Source organism: Dromaius novaehollandiae, chromosome 2 (genome assembly GCF_036370855.1).
Source record: "Dromaius novaehollandiae isolate bDroNov1 chromosome 2, bDroNov1.hap1, whole genome shotgun sequence".
Classification (NCBI taxonomy): Eukaryota; Metazoa; Chordata; class Aves; order Casuariiformes; family Dromaiidae; genus Dromaius; species Dromaius novaehollandiae.
Genome location: NC_088099.1, coordinates 150,869,770 through 150,882,426, shown reverse-complemented (window position 1 = coordinate 150,882,426; position 12,657 = coordinate 150,869,770).

Below are 12,657 nucleotides of genomic sequence, written 5' to 3'. Positions count from 1 at the left end.
TTTACCAATGGGATTCTACCATGGATCTCATCAGAGGCTCTGCTCCATGCGATCTGCAGATCCCATTATTTTGACACAAGTGAAAGAGGAAGAAGGCCTAGGCTATTCAAACACCTCATGTCAGAAAACAGGACTCCTCCTTTCCCTTTTTACACTGTACAGCATTTTGTCCTTCAAACCAAATAGATTCCCCATTAGCAATCTGTGCTTCTATAACTATGTGGATGTAGCCCAGGCTACATAGCCTGTAGCCTGGGCTACCTAGTTCAGCCACATAGCATTAAAACATGCCAGGAGGGAGCTCAGGTGTAAACTAGCACATATTGAGTGGACTTAATCAGGGAACTGGCATCAGGGATCAAGCTGGGAAATGAAGTTACTTGATGGTCTGATGTCTTTCTCCCACACCTTTGCTTTTCTGCAGTGAAGTTTTGTTCCTTATATTGCCTGTATTCTGTTAGCTTGTGTAGGTGATGTGCGTGGCCTGAGTAGGGGCTGAGGACCTAGCGCATCTGAAAGTATGAAAATGTTTGTAGCGCCAGCAATAACGGCCAAGGACATAGGACTCAGAATAGCTGGAGTATGTTTAAAAGTCCACATGAGTTTGAAGTGACTATGGGAAGTCTGGAAGATGTGCAAGCAAAGTATTATTTCATGCTTGTCTGTTTTTGTGCCATTTCCCTCTGCATCCACTGCTGGTCTATATCAGAGAGAGGACAGCACATCTTGTCTGACCCAGTAGTTCACTTTTTATGGCTTTTTGCCAGGTGTTGCATTCTGGGAAACAAAAAAACAGAGTTGTCACTGTATGGCCATAGGTTATGGAAAATAGACGGCTTGGCTCATGGTGAGATGGGAAATATATATACAGCAGGTGTTCACAGGATTTTGATAACACTGATCAACATCTTGTATTGACCACTTCCCTTTCCTTCCATGATTCCACACAGTACTTCCCCTTCCTATTATGTTCCTGTAAAATCTGCAGTAATTTCTGATATCAAAGGAATTTCAAGAGAGTGTAAAGATATGTTTTATGTAATTAAATCATCTGGTATTGTGGACTTGGTTCTTTCTTCCACTTTATGCTGTGTGAAGTTCACCAGTAAGTGTGGTTCAGGGGTGTGAGATTACAGCCTTTTTGACAATGGCTAGTGTCAAAAACAATTCATCATTAATACATGCAAGCTCAGCAGCTGCGCCAGAGGTATTTTGAAAGCAGATGGACCATAGATCTCTCTGCAACTTTTAATGCATGTCTGTTACACCATTTTGTACACATGTTGGCCCCAGCATCAAATGACATTGCATGTACATATGAGTACTGATGCCATTAGCAAGTCTACAACAACAGCTAGAAAAACAGACCTCCTGATATGTACTGCCTCTTGCTAATACATTTCCGTTGGTGCAAACTTTTGGGTAGGGGAGGAGAGGAAGGGGTATTATCTCCCCTGACTGTTGATACACCCTGTGCTGTATACTGTTTAGCTAACAGTCTTGTACAATTTTTTTCCCATCTGTCTCTATTAAAATGCATCTATGTTCACCTGAGGCACAGAAAACCCATCAACAAACATTAAACACACACTGAGATGGAACAGTGAATTACTATAAACACTTTCCCCCACGAGCTATAAATTATGTTTAATTCTGTTTCTTTAACTCAGATCACTTCCCTGATGTTTTTTTCTGTTTGGAAAACAGCTAGGTGAAAAGGGCAACTTGATACTCTATTACCTCTCTGTATGCAGAGTTCATAGAAAAAGTGACCTGGATTCTCAATTCTATGTGTACCTCTGAGGGAGTGTCAAGTACATACTGCTTTACAAAGGTCTCCAAGTTTGTGGTTTTACCCAGCAGAACAGTTATGGAGAGCAAAAGTCACCATTGATTATGTAACTTCAGTATTGTCCAAAGGCTGACTTTTAAAGTTAGTACCTAGTTACTGGCATGATCAACTCTAAATATGTTTTGGATTTATACCTGGCAATGATTGGAGAAGAACTAATGATCTGAAGCTACAATAGGGGAGATTCAGGTTGGAAAAACCTTTTACCAGTGAAGATTTTTGAGGATTTGTAACAGAAAGTCTGGGGAAACTAGATCTCCAGCATTAGAGGTAAGTAAAAAAACATCTGTCCTAGAGGTGGCTGATTCTGCCTGGGAGCAGGAGGAAGGGCTGGATGTCCTCCTGAGGTCTGTTCTGGCCCTCACTGCCTTCTGATTCCATGACTGTAATCCTTGGACATGTCTGTGTTCATTTGCTTCCTCTCCTATACATCCTTGAAGAAGAGAAGTGTGATCACAAGGCTCGGATTTTCAGTGGGATGTGGAAGATCATCAGGTGAGCATTAAGAAACACAGAAATACCTTCAGGACTCCAATAGCTAGAAAAAGGTCCCTGGTACCTCGTGCAAAGTCAAGTCATAATATTTGGGCTAGTCAAAGCAAGGAGAAATCCCTAAACTCTGCCAATCTTGGCAAGTTACAGGCATATAACTCTAAGAACTGAGGTTCTCTGTGCTGGGAGTTTCAGTCTTACAGAATTCAATCTCCTTACAGCAAGCTGGAAAGCATCTAAAAAGTTGTGAAGTTTGGACAGTTCTCTGATAAGGAGCATGGGGCCTCTTTAGGGCGCTCTACTTTGCTATGGCACAGTTGGATGGGTCTCCAGATGTCCGTGACAGGGATATAAACCGGAGTAGTTGAAGAGTAGTAGAAGAAACAGTCATGATATGGTTACGAATTCATCACCATCTTGAGGGATCAGTGTTTTTCAGGCTTTTATGCAAAGCTCTGTGGCCAATGAAGTTGAATCAAAGTTACAAATAAAGATTATCATCAAGGATAACTGACTTTTTGTAGATCACATTGGTTATCCTGCCTTCCTCCCAAACCTTTTGTCGGAAAAAGCTCCTTAAAACAATTCCTGCTGCCTGAGAAAGCAGTAAGCAAAAACACTCAAAAGTACTTGTGAGACTTAAATTCTGGTCACTCAGCTCTAGGAGCAAGTTTAAAGCAGAAAGATCATACACCAATTGGTTTTAATAGGGCTATGCTGATTTGAACCATTTAGGGGTCTGAACCTATCTGTTTTCCCATTTCCTATACCACTTCTTACCTGTGAAGAAAAAGAGATAATAAATGTCAAAATGATACAGTCATTCCCAATAATAAGTGCACCAGAGACACAGAGAAACTGTCATTTTATGATAGAGGAAAAGGAAAAGGAAAAGGAAAAAGAAAAGGAAAAGGAAAAGGAAAAGGAATAGCAGCCTTCAGGATATCAATTACAAAAGGCACTGTACCTTAAAATGTTAAAATGCAAGGGAAAATATTTCCTTTTAATATCTTTAAAATATTGAATTCTATATTGACCATAATTTTTCATCAAAAAAATAAGGCTGATAAATAACATTTTGACAAATGCGCTGAGTTGTGCTTTTCAAAGAAATAAATGCTTCAAGCTCAAATGATCATTTAATATTCTTTTAGACTAAAAAGGATGCCTAGAATTTTACTAATATACTCACATTTTCCAGTTGTACTTAAAAGAGCTCCATAGCTCTGTTAACTCTGTAGGATCATCATACAGAATGCTGATAAAAAGTGGTTATGACACTACTAAATCACTCTGTACTTTTATCATCGGCATTCAGTAGACCTGAGCACCCCGAAATACTATTGCCAACTAAAATGGAAAGGGATATTTTTGCTGGTAAAATACAATTCCAAGTATTTCATGTACAGATGATGTTTATTACTTCAGTGATAGAATATAGAAGTTGCTTACTAGTTCGTATTTTGCTATTTTTACATTAGAAGTGTTATATCATACTACATTTCAACAAGTGCCTTGCACAGCTGTCAAGAAAAGCATCTTTATGTTGGGCTGACATTTGCAATCTGAACTACTTCATTGAAGGAATTAATTGAAATATAATGAGCCATGCTAAGAACATGGCATGACTTATGATATCAAAAATGTGCACATGTCAAATAGTGTAGACGAAGCACTCTAATTGTGCAATTTCATGCTGTTTGGAGTCTCATTTCTTCTATTACATCTTAGATGAGGTTAATAGTTACTGATGAAATTTAAACTCAGCAGAACACGTACTCAGAGCTAACTGTTTTTTAGATAACCAGATGCTATTCGTATTTTAGTGGTTCCTTCAGAAATCAGTAAACTCCATATGCACAAGACATAGTTGAATTGTCTTTTTAACAACCAAGGAGATATATTGTAATGATTATGCTTGAGTAATGTTTTATCTCCTTGCAAAATTAAGTTTCGTTTTTTTTTTTTTCCTGTGTACTCACATGCAACTGAGAATCAGGATTCAGAGCAGGAAAATTGGCAGTACCTGTCCCCATTCATACTCAGCAACAGTGAGTAACTATAGGGTGATTTGGAAGTAAATTTTAATGGGCATGTTTCAAGTAAAGGGAGAGAAAAAACAAAATAGACACTGAAGACCTATATTCAATACCAAAAAGTTCAAAAAGGAAAAATAAAGTGTGAGAAAATGCTTGTCAGTCTAGAAGCAAATAGAGGAAAGTGTTAAAGGGATCTTTTTGATTTTGTTTTTTCAACAGTGCATCACAAAAAATTTTGGGAGAAGAAGAACACTGAAGGAATTGAGTGAGAAAAAGAAAATCAGTGATAAAACAGTGACAGAGAAAATATCAGCACAGAAAGAAAGAGGCTGCAAACCTGAATTTTAAAAGAGAAGCAGAGAGCAAGTGTGAGAGAAAGACTGAAAGACTTGGGGTAGGCACAGCAGAAAGGGGACTGAAAGAAACAATAAAGAATTAAGTACAGATACATGGAAGCTACAGGATAATAGTACTGGTGATTATCATTATCTACCTCCCTACCTCCCTACTTGTCTGCCCGCCTACCTACCTACCTATCTAGCTATCAATCAAAATATCTGGCAGAACCCGTTGAATAAGTGGTTACGTATCTAAGATTTTCAAGGCATTGCAGGCATCCCCACTGACACTCCCTATCTGGCGGAAAGCTCAGAGAGCATTTTGCTCCAGTAGGCCATTCCCATCTCCATATTCTACCTGAGCTCCAGATCCAGTGGCACTTCTCATGGCAGCAATAAGGTCTAATGAGCCGGCAAATGCAATAAAAAATGGGGAGCATCTTACCCTTGGAAAGTTATGCACGTGCATACATTACATCACCCTGCGGAGAGAAACAAGGCGATTAGGTGACAAAGCTCAGTCTGTACTAGAAGCATTATGATGAGTTCTGCAGGGAAAAGTAAGTTAATTTGATAAAATTATACTTCATCACACACTGTAGCCAATTGGATTAGTATTATTCAAAGTTAGCCAAGCATTAAAGATTCCACATGAAACAGCAAGCGAGTCAGAAATTGCTGAATATGTTACTGATCCTTTTATCCTAAACATAGTTACTTAAAGATAGATACTCCATACCTTTGACAGCTGAATCAGTAGGAATAGTTCAGTGCATCTATACAGAGTTTGAAAACTATGTGTGAAGATACTTGTATATTAATGATTTTCTCTGTTTTATTTATAAATTTTGCTCATAAAAATGGTGAGGGGAGGAGGAAGGGAAACAAAGGGAAGAAGTAGTTTTCTTCTTTATCTACTATTTGCCCCAATAACAAGTACTGAGCTGAGTATTAGCAAGAGCATAGACAACAGGTGAAGGTAAGATTATTTCCCTCTCCTCTGCATTCATGTGGCCATTCATTTGACTTTGCCTCCCATTTACGGCCTCTAGTACAGGAGAGGTTTTGATTTGCTGAAGAAAGTCCAGCAGAAAATCATGAGGATGGTTGGCAGACTCGTGAACATGACCTACAAGGAGAGGTTGAAGGAACGGAGTTTGCTTAGCCTGGAAGAGAGAAGGCTAATGGGGGAAGTCTACCAGCATTTTTCAATTACCCAGCACGGTGGTGCTACGGAGGAGAAAGAGGCAAGCAGTTGTCAAAGGTGCGCAAGGCAAGGACAAGGTCGCAACTTGCAGCAAGGGAAATTCCAACCATTTGGTTGGAAATGTTGCCGCTTCACAATAGGGGAGGCTGGGGACAGGGTACCAGAGAAACGGTGGCACTTCCATCCTCGGAGAGCTGCAAAACTCGCCTGGGCCCCTGAGCAATTTGATCTAATTCTGAAGTTAGACTGGGTTTCAGCAGGAGGTCGGGCTACACCGTCTCCAAAGTTGCCTTCCAACCTAAATTTTTGCATAGTAATGTGAAAGTTTCTGAAACTGCTTTCCACACAAAAGCTATGGTTGAAAAAACACAAACTAAGGTGTCCCATCCTAGGCAATTTGTCCTAAGGAAGAGGCTGGATTACAAGAAGCCCCAATGCATTTCAGTGAGCTTTTAGGCGACGATCTCACAACACTGAGCTTCTGGCAAATAAAACTTCATCATGTAAGAATCATAAAAGTGATATGAACTGAAAAGGCTGTGTCGAGTCATGCACACTCTTTGTATTCCTTGTATCACTGACTTCACATTCCTTGTATAACTGACTAACTGACTAATAAAAGTCACAACACTCTCCCATGAAAAAGTAGAAAATTCCCTATTCTGAATCTCAAAATGTAGCAAAAAATAACCAAACCCCTAATCGGTAAGATTCAGTACGGTAAATAAAAGGCATGGATGAAGCTGCAGTGTAAATGAGTGTTTATATTTTCAATTAAGAACCATCTGGGAATATTCTGTTAGTCAGATTGCTGAAGTTGTTAAACCTTCAAATCTTTCCTTGTAAAACATTCTTGCTGTATAAGGCAATAATAGTGGTTGTTCCAGTCTTGCTATTTTATGTTTTATTATATAAAAGATTTTGACTTAAATTTCTTTGGAATGAAAAGATAAACATCAAGGATTTGGTAATGTCTAAAAAAATTGGTTATCTCGAATATGCAAAATGTCACCAGAGTCTGTAGAGTATATTAACATGCTTGCAAATCCATTTGCATGCTGTAAATATTGATTGACTTAGAGGTTAATTTGTGTTTTTTCATAGTGTATATATATTCTGTGTTTGTGTAAGAGGGCATTAGGAGAACTTCTATTAAGTCAAGAAGAAGACTAATAACATAGTGTTTCCATCTTCAAGGGTATTTGTAAAGATTAATTCCTCTTCACAATAAACCTCAGAGTAGATCCTTAAAATTTTTGTGTGACACCATTGATCTCAATGGGAACATGTTCTATATATGTTCCTAGACAGAGGATTAGGTGTACATACACACATTATTTTTGGATTGGCAAACTGCAGTATAGTAGTTAAGGGTGGGAGAAGGTGGGAATGGGCATCTGGTGCTGCTTCAGCTGCAGATGGCATATCTCTGTGGCCTCCAGCTGCAGGCTGGGCAGGGACGCTGCTTCTCACAGGGTCTCGCTGCCGTACTCACCAGCCCTTGGGCCAGGCTTGGGTGTGCCAGTGCATCTCCCATGGCCCATGGTACGTAGTAGCTTCAGCTAACTAACTGAATCCTGCCCAGCTGAATGGCATTTAGATGCTACTAGGAGTATTGACTTGCTCTCCAATGATTACAATAGGAAATTTTTGACAGTTTTGGTGTGCATGGATATGTCTTCCATGCAGCGTAGGTGCGCCTAAGTGCTTTTTGCAAGAGATCAGTGAGGAGCCACCAGAACTGTCCTTTTTCATGGACTACACTTCCCAAAGGCAGCCTCTGAGCACTTGATGTTTTTGCAATCCTGCAATGAAATCCCTGTTATTTTTGCTTTACATAGGTGAGTGCCTGCTCTGAAATACCTGTAGATGCTCAGCCATCTCTGAATCCTTTGGGATTTAAATATCTTTAGAATAGTTTCTTTCCAATTGTCAAAAGTCTGTCCTTTTTGTGGCTATTAATTGGACTGTAGGAACACCACATTTACCACACGACTTCTTTAATACCCTGCCTGACTTCAGAACATCTTTCATTTCTGTCACTGCAATCAGTGCATTCTCTTTTACCTTCCATATCAATATTGACTGTTCCTTAAACCAAGATTTTGGCTGAGCTAATTACCATAACATATGCTGGAAATTTCTACTCTTTACTTAAAATTATATTCAGCTACTGATTTAAAACTTCTTTCATGCTTGCAGAATGTTTTTTCCAAAGACTCTGTGATCCTAAACTGTTTCTCCGCAGCTTCCAGTAGGCTTGGGCACAGGTGCTGAGCAGAATTATTGAATTCTGCATCCAGGCAAATTATATCCTTTTTTTGTCTCTGCCATTGAGTTCCTTTGCAATATTAGCAGGATTAGCTTTAGTTACTGCTCTGTGAAATGCAGTCAAGAAGACTGCTAGGTTAGAAGCTTTCTGGGACATAAGGCTACTTCTTACTATATTTTTATACTGCACCTAGGTCAGTATTATGTATTTAAGTTTGTTTCTCTAGGCATTCCAATAACATAAGAAACATATAATACTGGACAGCGTTGCCTGGTGGGGCAGATGGGCCAGCAGAAAGAAGAAAAGTAGAAGAAACCCATAATGATTCTTTTTAGGATACGCAAATCAAATTATTATTATAAATATAGAAATTTTAAAAGTTTAGTTATACTCACTTACTTCAAGGTCAGTCACATGCATTGCTAAGGATACAGATTTTCTTTCTTTGAACGTCCTTCGCAACTGTATCCCTGGAAGCAGATGCCCTGTATGTAGCATCTTATTATGTGTAGGTTTTTCTACAACACTGACTGATCAGTTCTTGCAGGAAGAAAGATGAATAAGCTAATAGTGTTTTAGAATATATTACGTATCTAATAGAGAAAACTAGAAAGCATTGCTTGCCCTCTCATTAACCTTCAACTGATATGTCTATAGCAGCATATAAACAAGGTTTTGAGTAAATTATGGTCTTATGATAAACTTTATCTAAACTGTTGGTATTGCTGAGAGACAATGTTTTAGGTGCACTCTCATAGTGCATATAGGCCATGCTAATGTTTTTATATATTTACATAAAATAATATTTACATATGCTAAGATCAAAATTACACTTCTCATCCAAGTTAAGCTGTACCTGATGGACAAGTCCATATTGATAGTTTTTTATAATCATTAACTTCTACATTTTGTTTGAATCAAACTGCACCTATGAGGACACTCTTCTAGGAAAAGGTGGGAAGCAAGCTAAATTAAGAAATGAAAGAAATGAAAGCCAACAGAGGTGGCGGTTTGGATTTTGTTTTTATTTTCACTATTGAATTCTGAAAACAGGTAGACTGGAGACTGCAGATTTCTACTTATTCATCTTCTCAAAACCTGACAAGTGAAAGAAACAAATTTTGAATAAAATAAAGCTTAAAGCTGATTTGCTTATGGCTAGGGAATAGCTCTTATTCGTACTACTTACAGACTCACGACTCTCATTCTGCACCTCTTCCTTGCTGAGGTTTTCCCTGTATGCTTGTGCTATACCTTTTGTGTGTTTTTCCTCATCCTTGGTAATTCTATCTGTGCCCTTTTTCCTGGAGACCCTCTGAGTTCAAGCTGCACATCAGTACCTTACTGAAAGCAACAAAACTTTCCAGATTACAGCTGGCCATCAAAAGGTAACTCCTTCTCTCCTGATTCCAGCTGTGCCGAGTTTCCACTCGGCATATGCAGCTGGAGCAGGGCCGCACAGCATTCCCCGCTGGTGACGGGGGGAGAGGAGGGAGGGCTCTCGTGCAGCTGCCCACTGCCCGGGATTAGAAATTCATCACACCCTGTGGGGATTGTTGTTACTGAAAGTGTGATTTGCTTCCACTATAGTCAGTGGAGCCTAGACTGACCTGCCTGAAATATCTGATGTGCCTGAAGTAGGCACCCACCAGCTGGTCAGCTTCGTAGGTCTCTCGCCTCTGGTTGATTAAGCCTTGATTCATTTCCTTACAAATAGGCAGGTAGTGCAATAAGAAAAAAGGTTTTTGAAGAAACAGATGAATACCAGTAAAATAAATAGCACTAAATAGGATGACTTGAAGCAATTTCCAAATTTGTTTCAATCCTCATAAATTGCTTTTGTTGGGAAGAAAAAAATCTGGAAAAACTTTACTTAAAAAAGAACAATTTTATTTTGTCATTTCAAAAAGTTAAAATATTTCTAATGTTGCAGAGAGGAATCATGTTCTATAGTTGAAACTGTAAAGCTTTTTTTCATAATATGAGCTTTGTAAAAATTTTATAAAGCTGTTTTGATTTTCTCTCAGTTAATCTCTCTGAATGTGTTTGCTCTTCAAGACAGCCAGTAAATCACAAAATCACTTACTGATGTATATTTATTAAGCAGAACAAACTGCAAATTTGGAAATAGAGTACAGCAGAGCCAGAAAGTGGTTGTTGATAGAATTAGGACAGTACTGGGCTAGCCCATGGCCAAGGAAGCAAAAAGCAACATTATGATGCTTTCTTTTGATTTCTCTTGGGCCTGTACCCAATTAGACCAATTCAGGATCTGACCAGCTGATTTTCACTCTGGTGTCAGAAGGAAGCAAAACTTGTGCCTCTTCATTTGTTTGCTTGTTCAACCTAAATAATTCTTATATGCATTAATGTACTTCAAATACATTTGACAAAAAGATAAGCAGTCTCAAAGATATTAAGGCTGACAAATATTAACAGAAGTGGTACATGAAGAAGAGAAGCCTGAGATAAAGGATATCAGAAAATGCATTTGGGAGATAGCCATTATACATACAATAAAGCAGGGAAAACCTTTGATCAGATTTTGTGCCTTATTAGAGAATTTAACCAGAAGATGGATTTCTGCAAAAATACAACTTCCTTATTTCTGCTGCCCACAGAACTACTCATTTTATTTCATAAGTGGCTGACTTGATAAATACAATGAGACGTACTATCTTAAAGACAATGTAGTGACTTATCTGTGTGAGGCAGCTAATTAAAAGAAATGGTGATAACAGACAATCAGAGGCAGAAATCATTTGTCAATAATTAGGTATAGTAAATAGATTTGTATAAAATAAAACCCACTTGAGCTGCAATCTTCTGAAATAAAGCTGAACCAAAAGGCATTTTTTTTCTTGATTTGATTTGTTTTTCCTTTACTCCTTTATTACTTAGAAGGCAGAGGTTCAAAAAATGGTAAGTTTGCTCGTTTTGAGGTTCATTCATCTCTATTACAATTGGACTGTGAATGAGCAGTTGGATACACATCTAGCAGTTGAAAACAGCTTTAATGCACTGTAAAACACCACAGCTGTATTAATACTTCTTTAACCAAAGGAGTTATATCCTTTAGGAGATTAGCAAAAGTACATTTTTCAGATATATTAAGAGATGTGTTTATATGCTTTATTACAAAAAATTAATTAAGAGATGAAACATTATTTTACAAGACTGTGAAAACACACTTTTACTAATGGATTGTACAGCTTGAAAGACTACATTCTGCTATATATATAGCTCCTTCCCTTTGCTCTCCCCCTTCATAAACACAGCCATAAAAGTGTATGGTCCCAACACATTCACTTTCCAGTAGTTTTCTCCTTGCCCTTAGCTCTCAAGGTTGGTTATGTTTTGTGGACACTTTTCATAACCACATTAAACAGTAAGGATCACGAGCTACGTTGCAAAGACAGGCTCACCACTGCATGACCCAAGAAGGAGATGCTGCTTTCACTGCTCCCGCTGGTCACAGCATGGCAAGACTGGAACTAAGAGATATGTCTTGTCCCCCGTGATGTGACACAGTCAAAGCTGCAACAGGCACACAGGGTTAAGTTACCCAAACGGTTTCAAAGCTCAGGACTCTGAAAATGGCAGGCAGAAAATACCTGCTGAGTTGACTTCAGCAAAGTACCACCCCCTGTGGAGATTTAGCTGATTATAGCTCACTATCTGTTTTTACAAAGTGATCGGAAGCACAGTAGGTTGTTGGCAGCTCAGATGTAGCTTCCTCTTAGCCTCTCAACAGAGAAGATGAGTAAAATGCAATAAAACATATTATAATTTGGACAGAAGATGAGGTAACGCTGTGTGATCCAGAGCTCAATCATTGCAATGAAGGAGCAGCACTAAAGTTACTAGCAGTGGTTTCAGAAATTTTATAGTGTCTTCGTAGATTTAAGAGCACACTGGAGCTGCTCTTCATTTGTCTTTTGTAATCTTTTGGTTTAATCTTCAAGGTGAACAGCCAGACTCAGTTGTGGTGTGTTAGTAACTGGATATTTCCAGAAAAATTAGCACCACAGGCTAAAATCAACTCTCAGTAAACACCAGCAGAGCCATAACTAAAAGGACCTTAGACTCTGGCTCTCTGACCAGGCGTCGTACTTGCGTAATGTATATGTGCTATGAGCCAGGCTGTGAGAGGTTATAAACAGCAGTTTCTCTTATTTGCCAAAAACGTGGGAGAATGAATGCCTTTATTAGAAAAAAGCAATCAGCTTCAGAATTTATGACTGTTTCAGTCTGAACGAAGCACTAGTCCTGAGCACCTGCAGAGCTGGCTGGGTGGTGGCACCCCAAAACGACTGGCAGGCCACATGCGTGCTATGGCCGGCCCCGGCTACCCCGCGGCATGCACAGGCAGCCCAGCAGCGTTCGCCGCTGCGCTTCCCGGCTTGCCACGTGCTCAGGGAATAGGACAAAGCAGCCTGAAAAGGCAGCGTGGCTGC